Source organism: Cynoglossus semilaevis, chromosome 4, assembly GCF_000523025.1.
Source record: "Cynoglossus semilaevis isolate Cse_v1.0 chromosome 4, Cse_v1.0, whole genome shotgun sequence".
Lineage (NCBI taxonomy): Eukaryota > Metazoa > Chordata > Actinopteri > Pleuronectiformes > Cynoglossidae > Cynoglossus > Cynoglossus semilaevis.
The window spans coordinates 13,926,975-13,940,155 of NC_024310.1; the positions used below are offsets into that span (position 1 = coordinate 13,926,975).

The 13,181-nt window shown below is 39.8% G+C and overlaps 1 long non-coding RNA gene across 2 annotated transcripts in view; it reads right to left on the reverse strand.

Annotated features, from left to right (window-relative positions):
- LOC103378241 (uncharacterized) overlaps nt 1-12,570 on the reverse strand; it is a 73,368-nt gene extending 60,798 nt beyond the window's left edge. For both annotated transcript variants that reach the window (XR_003049587.1, XR_003049586.1), the window contains exons 1-2: nt 9,135-12,570; nt 8,700-8,851 (exon numbers count right to left, since the gene is read on the reverse strand). This is a non-coding gene — a long non-coding RNA (uncharacterized LOC103378241). The remainder of the gene's footprint in view (nt 1-8,699; nt 8,852-9,134) is intronic.
- Between the last annotated feature and the right edge of the window lie 611 nt (nt 12,571-13,181).

Consider the following 13,181-nt stretch of genomic DNA (forward strand, 5'->3'; position numbering starts at 1 on the left):
GTTGACCTACTTACTGACTGTTGGGCAACTGGTCGTGTTGAAAAGCTATTACAGTGTTCCAGTGGCTGGATCTGCATGTTTTTGAGTACTCATGAGTATGAGTATTTCAGTAAAGTCTCCGGCCCAGTACCGGTTGTTATCAACGCACCCCCACCTGTGGTACTCAACATGAGGCTCTGACAGAAAGACCTAAAGATAACCAACTGTAAAACTAACAGACTTTCACAAGAACGTGTCTCTGTGCCAGTTATGAGAACATCACTTATTATTACCCAGAGGGCAGCACAGGGATTCAAAGCAGGGGCTGGCAGGACTGTCTGACACGGCTACAAGGAAAACTCTCTCAATGGGGGGAAAAAAAGTGTCAGTAAAAAAAAAAAAAAAAAACTAAAAAAAAACCCACATTTGATTGAGATGAGGAAGCTGAGCCTGGGAAATGAGCAGCAGCTGCTGTTGTTTGTGCCTTATTTGCATGATCACACTGTTTGACTGCTTCCTCATCTGCTTATCTATGTGAACTTTTGCACTTGCAAAAAAGAAAGGAAAGAAGATGTACAGAAAAGGGATTTAGAGGATCTTCTTTGAACGTTCGTATCAGACAGTCGTGTTCAAACAGCCTCGAACAACAACCAAGAAAGTAGAAAATACTGCAGCCCAGACTGCAAGTGTAGAAAATGAAAGATTCCTAGAATTGAGCCGTGTACAGTTTTGTTTTGGTTTTTTCCTACAGGATAGGCCCTCTAGTTTACGGAACAACAGAATTCATCTTCTCCAAACCAAGTCGTAGTCAGCTAAGAACAAGTTTGATGCATATGCTTCAAACAGGAAGCAGATATTTTTTCACATGAGGCAAGACTGGAGTTTTTTTTTTAAGAATAAGAAGAAAAAAAGGGGGGGGGCAAAGTCCAATGAACCCCATCCCCATGGTGAAACACAGACATGAAAGTACGATACTGTCTTTTAACTTAATCCATGATTTGGAAAGTCATTGGAAACTACCTTGAAAATGCCACACTCGATGTAAAAAACTGAATTTCATGAACTCTTACTTAAATGTCAAGATCTGAAGTAAAGACCAGGGCCAACGGTAAAAGACTAAAAATGGATGGAAACAAACTCAAGAAATTTAGAAATTAAACTGAACCAACGCACTTTGTCATTTACTATAATCCAGTCACAGCCGACCAGGATCACTGGGGTAGATTTCCTAGGATGCCTAAATATTTCATCCCGAGATTGGGACAAGAGTTCTTCTCCTGCCTTCCGTTAAAGTTTGTAGAACACACTCTCCTCCACACATCACAGAAGAATGAGGAGAAGAAAAAAAAAGAAGACTGATGAAGACAGATGATAATAGAGGCAGTAATTTGAATAGGAAACGGTGGGTGTAGTGTTTAACATTACATGTAGGGAGTTTTATGTGTCAGGTCCTTTTCACAGTTAAAGCTGCAGCAGCGGGGCGGCCACAAACCACAAACTCTGCCAAAGCAAGAGTATGCCCTCTGCTGATGGATCGCTAGACTGCACTTGTGAACCGTGAGGTCAGGTCTGGTGTTGACAGGAAAGAGGAAATTTGTTCTCACAACGCACTCATAGCTGAGGTAGAGTGAGGGGACCGGATATGTCTGATAACAAAGAGTAAACAAAATATTGTCCGTACAAGACCTGACACACGCGCTAAAATAACCTGATGACATCACAGCTGGGATCAAGAAACGCCTTTCACTTACGTAAGTAACCATACTGGAGATATATGTGTATTTTTACACAGATGCTACATTAGGTGTCAACAACAACAACACAAAATCACCAAAACACTGACAAAAAGTCTAAATGAAAATTACTGAGAATAAGTCAGTACAGATATTGTTTAGAAACAAATAGTGAGTGTCTCAAATTGAGGACAAAATTGTGCAAAAACTAAATAACAGCAAAGAATGCAGTCATTCTAACGGATTAAAATTAAAGTCAAAGTCAAGTTGAATATACTGTCGTCCAAGTCCAAAGTCATATTTAGGATTACCAAAACCAAAAAGGTTTGCTCAGAAAAACGTGTTAGCTTGTTTTAAAGTTTTAAAAAATTATAGAAATTACTGTAAAGTTAGAGCACACTTCTTTTTTAGAATTAAAAAAGAGAAAAAATAAATAAAATAATTAAATTGGTATTTGGAATGACATGATAAAGGGAAAAAATCTCTGTCATTTACAACTTACACCAAATAAGAACTTCATAAAAATGGTAGCAACAGTTCAGTGACAGCACAAGTGTTTAGTAAAGTTAAGTGTAAGACTAGAAAAGGTTGTTGTAGTGAGAAAATAGAAACGAATAATTAACAAGTCCACGTCTACCACCAAAGGTTGGTCAGGAGGAGGCAGTGGGTTCAAAGGCAGCTGGTTCAAAGGCAGTTTGTTCAAAGGTAGGCCCCGACGTAAAGTGATGGCCATTAGTCAGCAGCTAATGGCTGTTTCTAATATGCTAATATATATAGTGGGTACTGTAGACAGTGAAGAAGTCCCTGAGCCCAGGCTCACACCGTCCAAACATCAGTTTATCCAGTAGCCTTTCCTGAGCGGCTTATAAATCCCCCCCAGTATCACTACGTGAGGTTGTTTTTGTAGATTATATACATTGTCACTAGTGGCTGTTTATACAGGAGTTCTCCAACAGGTCTGGTTCTTAACTGCCGGCACTATTGTCAAGGCTGTTTATCTTACTGTCTGCATATTCCTTCTGTTAGTCTTAGTGCTGTCCTAACATGGGACACGCACTCTAGAGGTACTTCACTTTGTGGTGGCACTGTGTTTATTAGGGCAGTGTATTACTTCAAAAGTACTCCTTTATTGTACCATTGTAACACTGTCTGTAGTTCCTGTCTGTAGTGTGTAAGCTCGTCTCTATAACGGACTGAAGGATGGATTGTTGGGGCCACTTAAGTAACACAAAATATGTGTTACTTAAGTCACAACACCAAAGCTGAGAAAATGATGAGAATATTATTTTTTTGTCTCAAACTCGTAACGTTTCTGATCCTCACAGAGAACATCAAACATTTGAGTAATAATTTAACTTTTATAAATATTTCACATCCTTGTTAAAAGATGTTTTGAATAATAGGAGTGAGTGGAGTATCAACTAGTATCAACTCTGTTCAAATTAAAACATCACTCCAGTGATACATTACTCCAAACCAAACTTCACTGAAAAAATGTGATATTTTAGCTGAAAGTGATAAAAATGAACCTCCTTTTTTTCTCCACGTTTTGGTTCAGAATCCTATCATTTCTGAATCTCTCTCCAGACTCTCCAGACTACTTTTTCTTCAATGTTCCCAAAACAGCATTAGCTTCTGCGAGGACAACTTTTAATCCCACAGACAAGGCTATTGTATATGTAAAGAAACATCAACTTTCAGAATTTATTTTCTTACTTTTATTCACTATTTAATAACTATCATAATACAACCATACTGAATAACTGAACAACAGAAATCAAACCTCCGCTGCATCATTTAATAATGGTAGTGTACCTTTAATATTTTTTAAAGAGACCCCTGCCCTAGCTTCACCCCACTGGCTCCTTTAAGTCGTACACACTACATTACGAAGACACTGACTGTGTGTGCTGAATCTGTTCTCCTCCCAACGTTCTTTAGAGTAAGGCACTTCTCCAGGTGGAGGACAGTGTGAGGAGCCAGCGCTGTGATCCAGCCTTCATTATCCAGAGAAGATAAAAGAGCAACACCCATTCATGACCAGCAGCAGAGGCAGCTGGTCTGGTACACACTCACACTCATCTGTCAGATTTGGCCCCAGACTTCCACATTAGAATTATTACACCCATTCATAGACTCAATCACCATTAGTGGAACAGACAGAAAAATAAATGCTGCCTCAGAGTCCAGCTTTAATTTAATTTGGAATTAAATAAATCTTTTTTTTAATCTGAGAAACATTAGAATAACGATGTGTCCTGTAAAATACTCTCCCATTCATGTATAGTGAGATGCACAGTCAGAGGAAGGCGCTCAGCCCTGCTCTTGTGCAGGAAAAATCTCATTCTGACGGCACACACTTGAAGTCCAAGTACAGTGTGTCCTCCAAAGGAAGGATCCTGCATAGGCTGAGGAAACGTGAAGGAAAATAATTAATTCTGTCAGTTTATTTAGTTTTTTTTTTTTTTTGGTGGATTGCTGCAGCCAGGACAAGACGTCCTGTGTACAGCCAGGGCTGTGATGAGCAGAAGAGGGGGGGAAAAAAAAAACAGCACAGAGACGGAAAGTATGAGAAGATGCTATGTTTGATTATCTCCGTTGGCTCTGTGAGTGCATTCATCTTGTGAGAGCAACTCATGACATTTATGGCAGGAAGAAGATATTTCCAAGGGTTTGAGGGCATGGCAGGAGCACAGAGATAAAGGATGCAGCCGGGGTCAGAGCGACACCAAGGCCGCCTGACTCTGGGGACCTCTGGGAATTGCTAAAATCCCTGTGGAGACAGTGGCCACTTTGGGTTTTCTGTTCCTGACACTTTCACAATCACACACACACGCCAGTGTGCAAACGCCTTTGGTGTGCGGTGTCAATGTTAAACTTAATAGTGACAGAGAAGCCAATAGAGCTGGCAGCAGAATAAGGATGGGTACAGTTAACTGAGGATTTAGCTCCACAGAAAATGAGAGGTGTCAGAAATGAGTTACACTTGTGGCGTCGAGTTCCACAGACTAAAATGATGCACAAAACATCCAATGACCACTTATTTACTTTTGCTTTTAATTATAGTTCACGCTCTCTTTCCTCTCTCTCAGTCGGTCTTTGTCTCCCTACTCTCTCTTTATCTATCTTTATTTTTATCTTTCTCTGTGTGTGCGCGCGTGTGTATGCATATCGATGTGTGTGTGGCGTCTGTGCGGACTAGAATAATGTAACATACACATAACTTATAAAAACCCCACTAGAGTGGAGTCACTTCTTCTAACCCAGTTTCTGTTCAGCTGACTTTCCTGTCACTGCAGGGTCTGTCTGTGGAATGCACTGTTCCTCTTTTTTCATTTTTGGACACGTGTTCAGTTCTGTTCAGTAGCTCAATCTGCCTAAGTTGCATTATTTAATTACATAAAGACAAATCATGTTAATGTGGGAGCGACCTCAGTCAAATCTGGACTGGACTGAAAATACACAGGAAACAAAACAACATGTCTTTATGGCATGTAGGGATCATTTTTAATTTTTTTGTCAGTATGTGTCAAAAACAGATAAAAAAAAAATTTTACTATTTGAATAACACTGGTGAGAGCAAAGGCTCTAACACCAGACTTATCTTTAATCTAAAACTAATACCAGAGGCAGAAACTGATCAAAAAAGTAAATAAATAAAAAGAGAAAAGTAGATAAATAAATTGTGTATATATATATATATATATATATACACATATATATATATATATATATATGATCTGTATCCAGTTGCTTGTTCTCCCTGTCTGTGTTGGTTTCTTCCAGATACTGGACATCTCTAAATTATTATATTTTTAAATTGTGAGTGTGAAAAAGTGTTTAAATTTGACTGTTTTTTATACCTGTCTAATGATCATGTGACTAACTGTAACTGTAACTGTGACTGAGCTACAGTCTGAGGAACTGTTCATCAGTTACCTTGTCATCCAGTGACTGAAATGATTGGAAACTAAAACAGAAAACTAATGATTAATCCAACAGGACGTCAACCAGTATCAGAGCCTCCTTGCCATCAACTTTTCACTAAAGAGGATTGGAGAATAACTCTTAATGAAACGTCTCCGTGCTGTGGATCCTCCACAATGGAGTTACTCTGTGACAACACTGCAGTTTCATGAGAAGACTGTGATTCTTGGTTCAGGTGAAGTGAAACTGGTCACCCAGTGACAAAGTATGGCCAAAAACCTTAAAGTCCTGACCTTTCGGGTCAGCTGAGCTGCGGCCTGCGTGGTGAACGGAGAAGAATGAGTGGGAGAGGCTAAGCTGAAGCTGGTGGCCTGTGTGGCTTCCCCTGTTGGTCGCTGCTTCCTCGCCTGCAGGGGAAGCAGCAGAGTGCCAGTGTTGAGTGTTTTATGAGCTGCTCTCAACCAAACTTCCCACATTCCCACAAGCAATACAGTTAAAGGACGAGACTCTGGTCGAGCAGCTGCTGCGTCCAAACCACAGAAAATGTACACACAAACACACACAGTTGCAAAGAAAAAAAACCACACACACACACACACCCACCCACACCTACGTGTTAACCTGTGTGTGTTCTTGAGGCCAACAGCTGCTTGTAGATTGAACGCTGTGTCTACATTGACCGTAGTCTACAACATCTACCTGCCACTGAGACAGCAGCTCACATCAGGGAAGACCAAAACACAGACAGCATTTACAAGGATAAGGGCTGGCCTCCTCACAGTATGACCGTCCCTGAGCGTCTACTGCCACTCCGACCAGAGAGGAAGACATCCACACAACACAGGACCTGCTTATCAAAGGAGTGAGGATTCTGATCTCTGGATGCATACAGAGGGAAACGACTGAAGGGCTGCATGAAGGCCATCAGGGTGAGACTATGGCCGTGCCACACAATTTGGCCCCTCCCCCGTCCCGCTCTTACCCTCCACTCTCATCATCCCAAAAGCTAGCGTGCTAACGCCCGGTTGCCTCCGATACATACAGTACGTCGGTGACTATTGTTTATAAGGAGTGCGATCGAGAGCGAATCTGAAAACACTGGCTCCAACAGCCTCTGATCAACACGATGTCATCATTACTGTGAGCTGTTGTCACTCAGAAACATGATGGAGCACAGAATCTGACTGAGATGTGCACGTGCAGGAGATTTATTTAACCGCACCAAACAATTAATGTCTGCCGCCGTTTTCCCCCAAAACTACTTTTCACAGCACATCTCTCCTGTCTTGTTAAACTAATGCATGCTTAAATATTCACATTCCTCTAATTGGGATCATTTACAAAGGAATTTAACGACAAATCTTCCTCTGGGGATTTGGACTAAGGTGAAGTGTTTACGTGTGCATGTGCACTGTTGGCATTTCCATTGTGAAGTTGGCCAGAGATGCTACACACACCCTAAAGTGGGTGGTGAGCCAAGCTGCAGCCAACCAGCAGTGGTTTAAGTTGTTACACTAAATCATTCCACATCACAGCTGTGAGGCTATCTTCTCCTCCCATGGCAGTTAGCATAGGCCAAACAGGAACGTACCAGAACACACTGTAAGTCAAGTCAGCTACATGAAGAAAGAAATGTGGAAAAAGATGCACAGCATTTTGATGTTGTTGTTTGATTCAAAAAGTAACACATATATTCTAATGGATGGGTTTTAAAAAAGCTGAATTCAAGAAACAGAAATGATTGAGGTAGCCATTATTCAGCCATTATTGGAGAAAAAGCTGAAATAATTATGCAAATCGGTTCAACAAATCTTGCAAACAAACAAAAGTTAGATTCAAAGGAAAAAGAAAAAATAATTACGCAAGAAATTCAAGACAAAAATGTCACATTGTCTTTTGATGACCACACATGACAGAACTTTTCTTCTCATGTGGTCTTCAACAGCCATGGTCACAGAAACAGATCATTTATCTGCATCAGTGATGTTTCCTTCTTCGTAGTCTAGTGCAAATGACCTTATGATTATTTCTCTGCAGGAATGTGAAGAATTTGGGACTTAATCGTTACAACTTGTCAGTTCACGCAGGAGATGGAAGTCTAGAAAGACAGCTCAAAGTCGTCACCTGGTCTCTCTGCCTTTTGTTCAGCTGAGATGCTCTCTATAGTTACATCTTCCAAGGTTTCTATATTTACCTACAGCTACAGTTACCTAGTTACGCATCTTCAGCTACATTTATATAAAACTCCTAAAAAGCATTTAGTTAAAACTCACTGTCGTCTTTACAGAGCAGTTTACTTTAAATATAAATATATATGTGTCTACAGCTGAAATACTTCTTCAACAAAATACTTCTGAATAGTTAAAGATGCTAATGAAAACCCAGATTTCTGCTACTTAAATTATATTATCAACGACAAAAGGCTTGTCTGTGAATTTTAATCAGAGCAATGCTGACATCTGTCGGCGGTATTAGCTATAAACCACTGGGAGGCGGATGCACTATTTTCATTTACGTTTCTCTGTCATATATCTTCTTATATATGATATATATTATATCGTATGAAACTTACATAATATATATAGATAATTTCTACAGAATAAGGATTTTCCATTTAATTGTATATTTAAGTTACATTTAATTAAATTATAGTCTTTTTTAAAGTAGACCTTATGTTGGTAGAACTGCTTGTTGGTCACTCTACTGGCCTTTTAATATTCACTTTATGAGATAATGTATAAGCAAGTCCAGAAATGTACAATCCACCACAGACAAAGTCGTGGGTATCAGAAAAAGGAAAGTTATAATTAACCATTTTGTCCCAAATTTACACATTTCTAACACAGACATAAAATAACATAACAGTCAATTAAATTAAAGGTGACCTTATATTTCATGCCTGTCTCCAGTCCCGGTGGTTCCAGACATTTACATATCCATTAAAACAAACCTTTTAAACAATATTCAACTGCGAGTAAAAAGTTGGTGTTGTTGTTGTTGTTGTTTAATTCCTTCATTCACTGAATAACTGTTTTAAATTTATAAGCATTTCTGTATTACCTGTATTTTCACCTGCAGGTCCACGAGGGTGGTCTGGACCTGGAAATGTTGTTCTGTGGTAGTTGCATGGCTGCATTCAGCTCAACTCTGACTCTCACACTCCCCCTGCTGGTCACCTGCGGTGTGCCAACTTTCTTCTTCTCCGTTTCATACTACAAACACAATGAAAGGCATTCTGTTTTTTGTACTGCACCAACATCACAGTAACAATGATATGATTCTCTGTTCACTCTGAATTCATGTCACAACACACTCAACGGATTAGGTTTATCCAGATGTAGCGCTAACTAGGCTAAAGTAACACACCTGCAGTGTTGATTAAGAAACGTTTCCCAAGCAAATTGAACCAAATGGGACAGACGTTGACAAAACAATGTTGTATCAGTCTTAGAGAACCTGTCGTTTTCTGTTTTTACGTCAACTCAGTGTACTTACTGTTGTAGCATCACATTGTAAAGAAGTCCGTGACTGGTGAAGTTACACATTAGCTGATCCGCGGAGCCACTTCCTTCGTCTTTATTCCAAATTAAAAGAATTTATGAGTTTGTGACGGTTGGTGTCACGCAGGTAGACTCACGTCTACACATTTACAAACCGTCACTGTTTTATTAGGACAAACCAAAAGAGTTGTTTTTAAAAAAAAGAACAAAGACTGCACGCAGGCAGCTGACGTCACATTTCTGCTACATGTCCCCCAAAAGTCTAGTCCCCAATCTTTGATTTTATTCCCCCCCTGGTGGCCATACAACGTAGAGGAACAGGCCAAACCTAAACTACCTTCACACACAAGGAGACAATTTAGCTGTCAGGACCAAAGTGAGAGACATACAGTGAAATATCAGGTAACTGACGTACATGACAGTGTATGTCAGTACAATATTTTTTCATAGCACATAATAATCACATTAGGACACAAGTATATAACTCCTTTGCAGTCTGAGTGGAGGGAATATCTACACAAATATTATTTACATTATTCTCTTGGTCATTCATGTAACATAGGAACATTACTACTACCAGAAGCACTTGAGTATTACAAAACATTCAACCAAAAAAGAACAATAAGGGTTGGTCAAGGTGACTCTGGGGGTCCATCTAGGTCTCAGGTTCTAACAGTCAGCCAGGCCAAGGGAGGGCCAGAGGGGTCAGAATGATGCACATCATCAGTGACCTGTACAGTCCACAGAGTCAGTGGGATCAGTGAAATCATTAATGACAACTTATGAACAGGCTCCATGTTCACATGGAAAACACCGTCGTCCTGTCCTGGGTGAACTTCAGTTAACATCAGACAGTCTTATGGAGATGGGGCCGGGCTGGCAGTGAAGTTAACTTGTGCAGCTGACTGTGGTAGAGTTCTCACTCTGACAAGACCCTCAGTGATGTAGGAGACCTGACGTCGTCTCAGGTCATAGTGACGCTTCTGCTGAGCACGACTCTCAGAGAGCACAGCTCGGCCGTGATCACGTGCCTCCTGAAGCCAAGCTGTCAAACCTTCAGGGCAGGGGACTGTGACTAACTCCATATAATAGAAATAGTTTTCCTACTTATGATAACGACAACATCCAAGTATAATCACAATTTGGTGAAAATTAGAAAATATAAATGCGGAGTCTGGTGTACTTGCAGTTCTTGTGTCAAATACATCCACCAGCGAAGACAGACAGAACGCTGTTGCTGATGTCACTGTTGCATCAGCCTGTCTCTTAAAGGGGCAGTTAACCTGTAATAACTGGGTGGAATACAATTTTAGGGACATGGAAAAAGGTTTAATGATATTACATTATTTTAATTACAGAAGGATATGTGACTGATTATTGGATAAAAAATATTTAATGTTGTGATCGTTAATCACTGAAGTGAGCAGAGCAAAACCAGCTGCAAGAATTTAGTATGAAATGAGGAAAATCAATTTCAAGAGAGTTTTCATTGCACTGATATAGGTGTAAATAGTTGGTCATCAATTTCAAAATAATCATTTATGAGGTCACTTTGACAGGACAGCATTTTATTAGTATTGACCCAACATATGTTGATTAGGAATCAATCATGATTTAATCAAGAATAAGGAGGTTTAATTAGGAATAAAGCAAAAAAAAAAAAAAAAAAGAAAAGCAGAGAAATTAGTCAGGAATTCAGGATTCAAAGAAAACTTCATAAATGAAAAGTACTTTCATAATCAAATGGAATTAATCAGAAGTTCAAGAGGATTTAATAAAAAGAATCACTAATTACTGAAACAGTAATCATGTACCTTGTTCAATAATGACCTTTTTTCTGTATATTCAACTTATTGAAGCTCCTAGTTTTACTCAGGTGGACAAAACACTCTCAAAAACAGAATAAATGAAATGTTCCCATTAAAAATGTATTTATATTTTGGTAATTATACCCATGTACAGTAAACATGCTTACAGTAAGGATGACATTGGTTCCGTGCCTGCCACACTGCAGACTTCCCCAACAGGAAGGCACTAGGACTCAGTACATACTGTACTGTTATGTAGCATCAGATGAAGTTTTAAAGCTGGTGCAAGTTTTGATTACGTAAAGAAACTTCACAACTTTTTTTTTTTTTTTTTACCATTCCTGAAATCTCTTCAAAGCCAATGTTACAGACACATTTAACATAGAGCTCGTTTTCTGGATCGGTACGAAAAAATGTGGAAGAGGAGGATGGAGAGGAGGAGGAGGAGGAGGAGGAAGAATAATGCTGTTGATCAGCAGCTCCACCTCAGTACACCAGTATCTTCTTTGTTCGTCCTTCAAGGTTAGCCAGGGGTAGATAATACAGCAGGAGTGTGTGTGCGTGTATGTACTGTCTGTGTGTGTGGAGAAAGGAGAGGTGGAGTGAGTCATCAGGATGAGTCATGCACTGTGTGTGTGTGTGTGTGTGGGTGTGTGTGTGAGTGTGTGTGTGTGAACATCTTGGAGAAAGGCTGGATAGATGGAAGGATCACATCTTATTATCAGATAATTATATATTCTGACATAATTGGATAAATGAAGCAGCACTTCATTATAATTCTTATATTTTGTTTTTGTGGATTCAGGTTTTAGAGTGCTACTGTTTTGGCTATAATTGACAAAGACGTTACACATGCTGACGTACGTGAAGTTTCAAAAACCATAATTCCTCAGTGTCTACCTTGTTATAGCACTTAGATGTTGTGATGGTTTCTGAAATAAAATGGAAAAATGATTTAAGTGAACAAAAAACAAGAAAATAACAAGAAAATCATGAAAATTTCAAACAAGAAAAAGCTATAATTTGTATTTACTGTATACAAATGGAAATGGAATGTATCGTCACTGACCAACTCTGCACTGACCGACACAGAAATGATGTGGTGCCACCGTGGTGTCAACAAGAAGAGCTTCGAGACAGTTGTCTGACATGTTTGACTGTCAGTCTTTGTTTGGAGTTTAATCATGAAACCTGCAGTCTGCTGAAATCTTTGCCCACGACAGACCTTGGTGATGAGTCTGTACCAATGTTCAGAAAACAACTGAGTGCTTATGGTTTCTACTGCAAATGGGAAAGATTCTGAGGATGTCTGCACCAAACACCAGTCCAGGCCCAGGTTGGAGTACAGAGACCTCTGTGTCTATCACATGGCAGGAAGAGCCAGGAAATGGACCAGACATGTGATGGCTGTTTGATGTTGCTGTCACAAATGCCTGGATGCAGTACAAGTCTGCAAGAAATGCAAGAAACCTTGCCATGATTGCAATGGCAGTTGGTACAGACAGCGCCCCCTAGAGTATCCTGTGCCGTGAGGAAACCTTGACACCTCCGTGACATTACCATGCTGGATGATGCCCCTCCTTCTCCTGGGCGTGTTGAGGTCTTCTAGTTAGGATTTTAAAAATCTGAATAAAATTCAGTACTGACCTAAACATGGCTTCAGATAATGAACTAATATCTATGAAAAAACATTTCACAGAGGCTGTAAATGTCTAAAAAGATGTTAGAAACCAAGACAATTCTGTGATATACGTAAGTCATACATATGTGTGTATATATATATATATATATATATATATATATATACATATATAAAGAGAGAGTATATACGTATACATGTGTGTTTGCAGTGTTTGTTACTTTCCTAGAGTAATTTCAAAGGGGGGGGGCGAGTACAACCACACTAACCCCCTGGAGCTGATCTCCTCCTGGATATGTGCAGCACTCACTGCTGGAAGAACTGAAAAAAGAAACATATTTGTTTCTGAATAATTCATTCAGACTTTTCCCCCTGATCTCATCTTTCTCACCTCTGCTCCTCCTTTGATTCTTCCTTTCTCTCCTTCCGCTTACGTTCCCTTGTTGCCCCCAATCTCCCAGATGACGTCACAGCCCACGTATATGGTCAGCACTGAATGAATGGGGCGAGAAGCCCCAGCCCACCTGCCTTACAGTCACACTATTACTATGACAGAGAGCGAGAGAGGGAGGGAGGGAGAGAGAGAGAGAGAGAG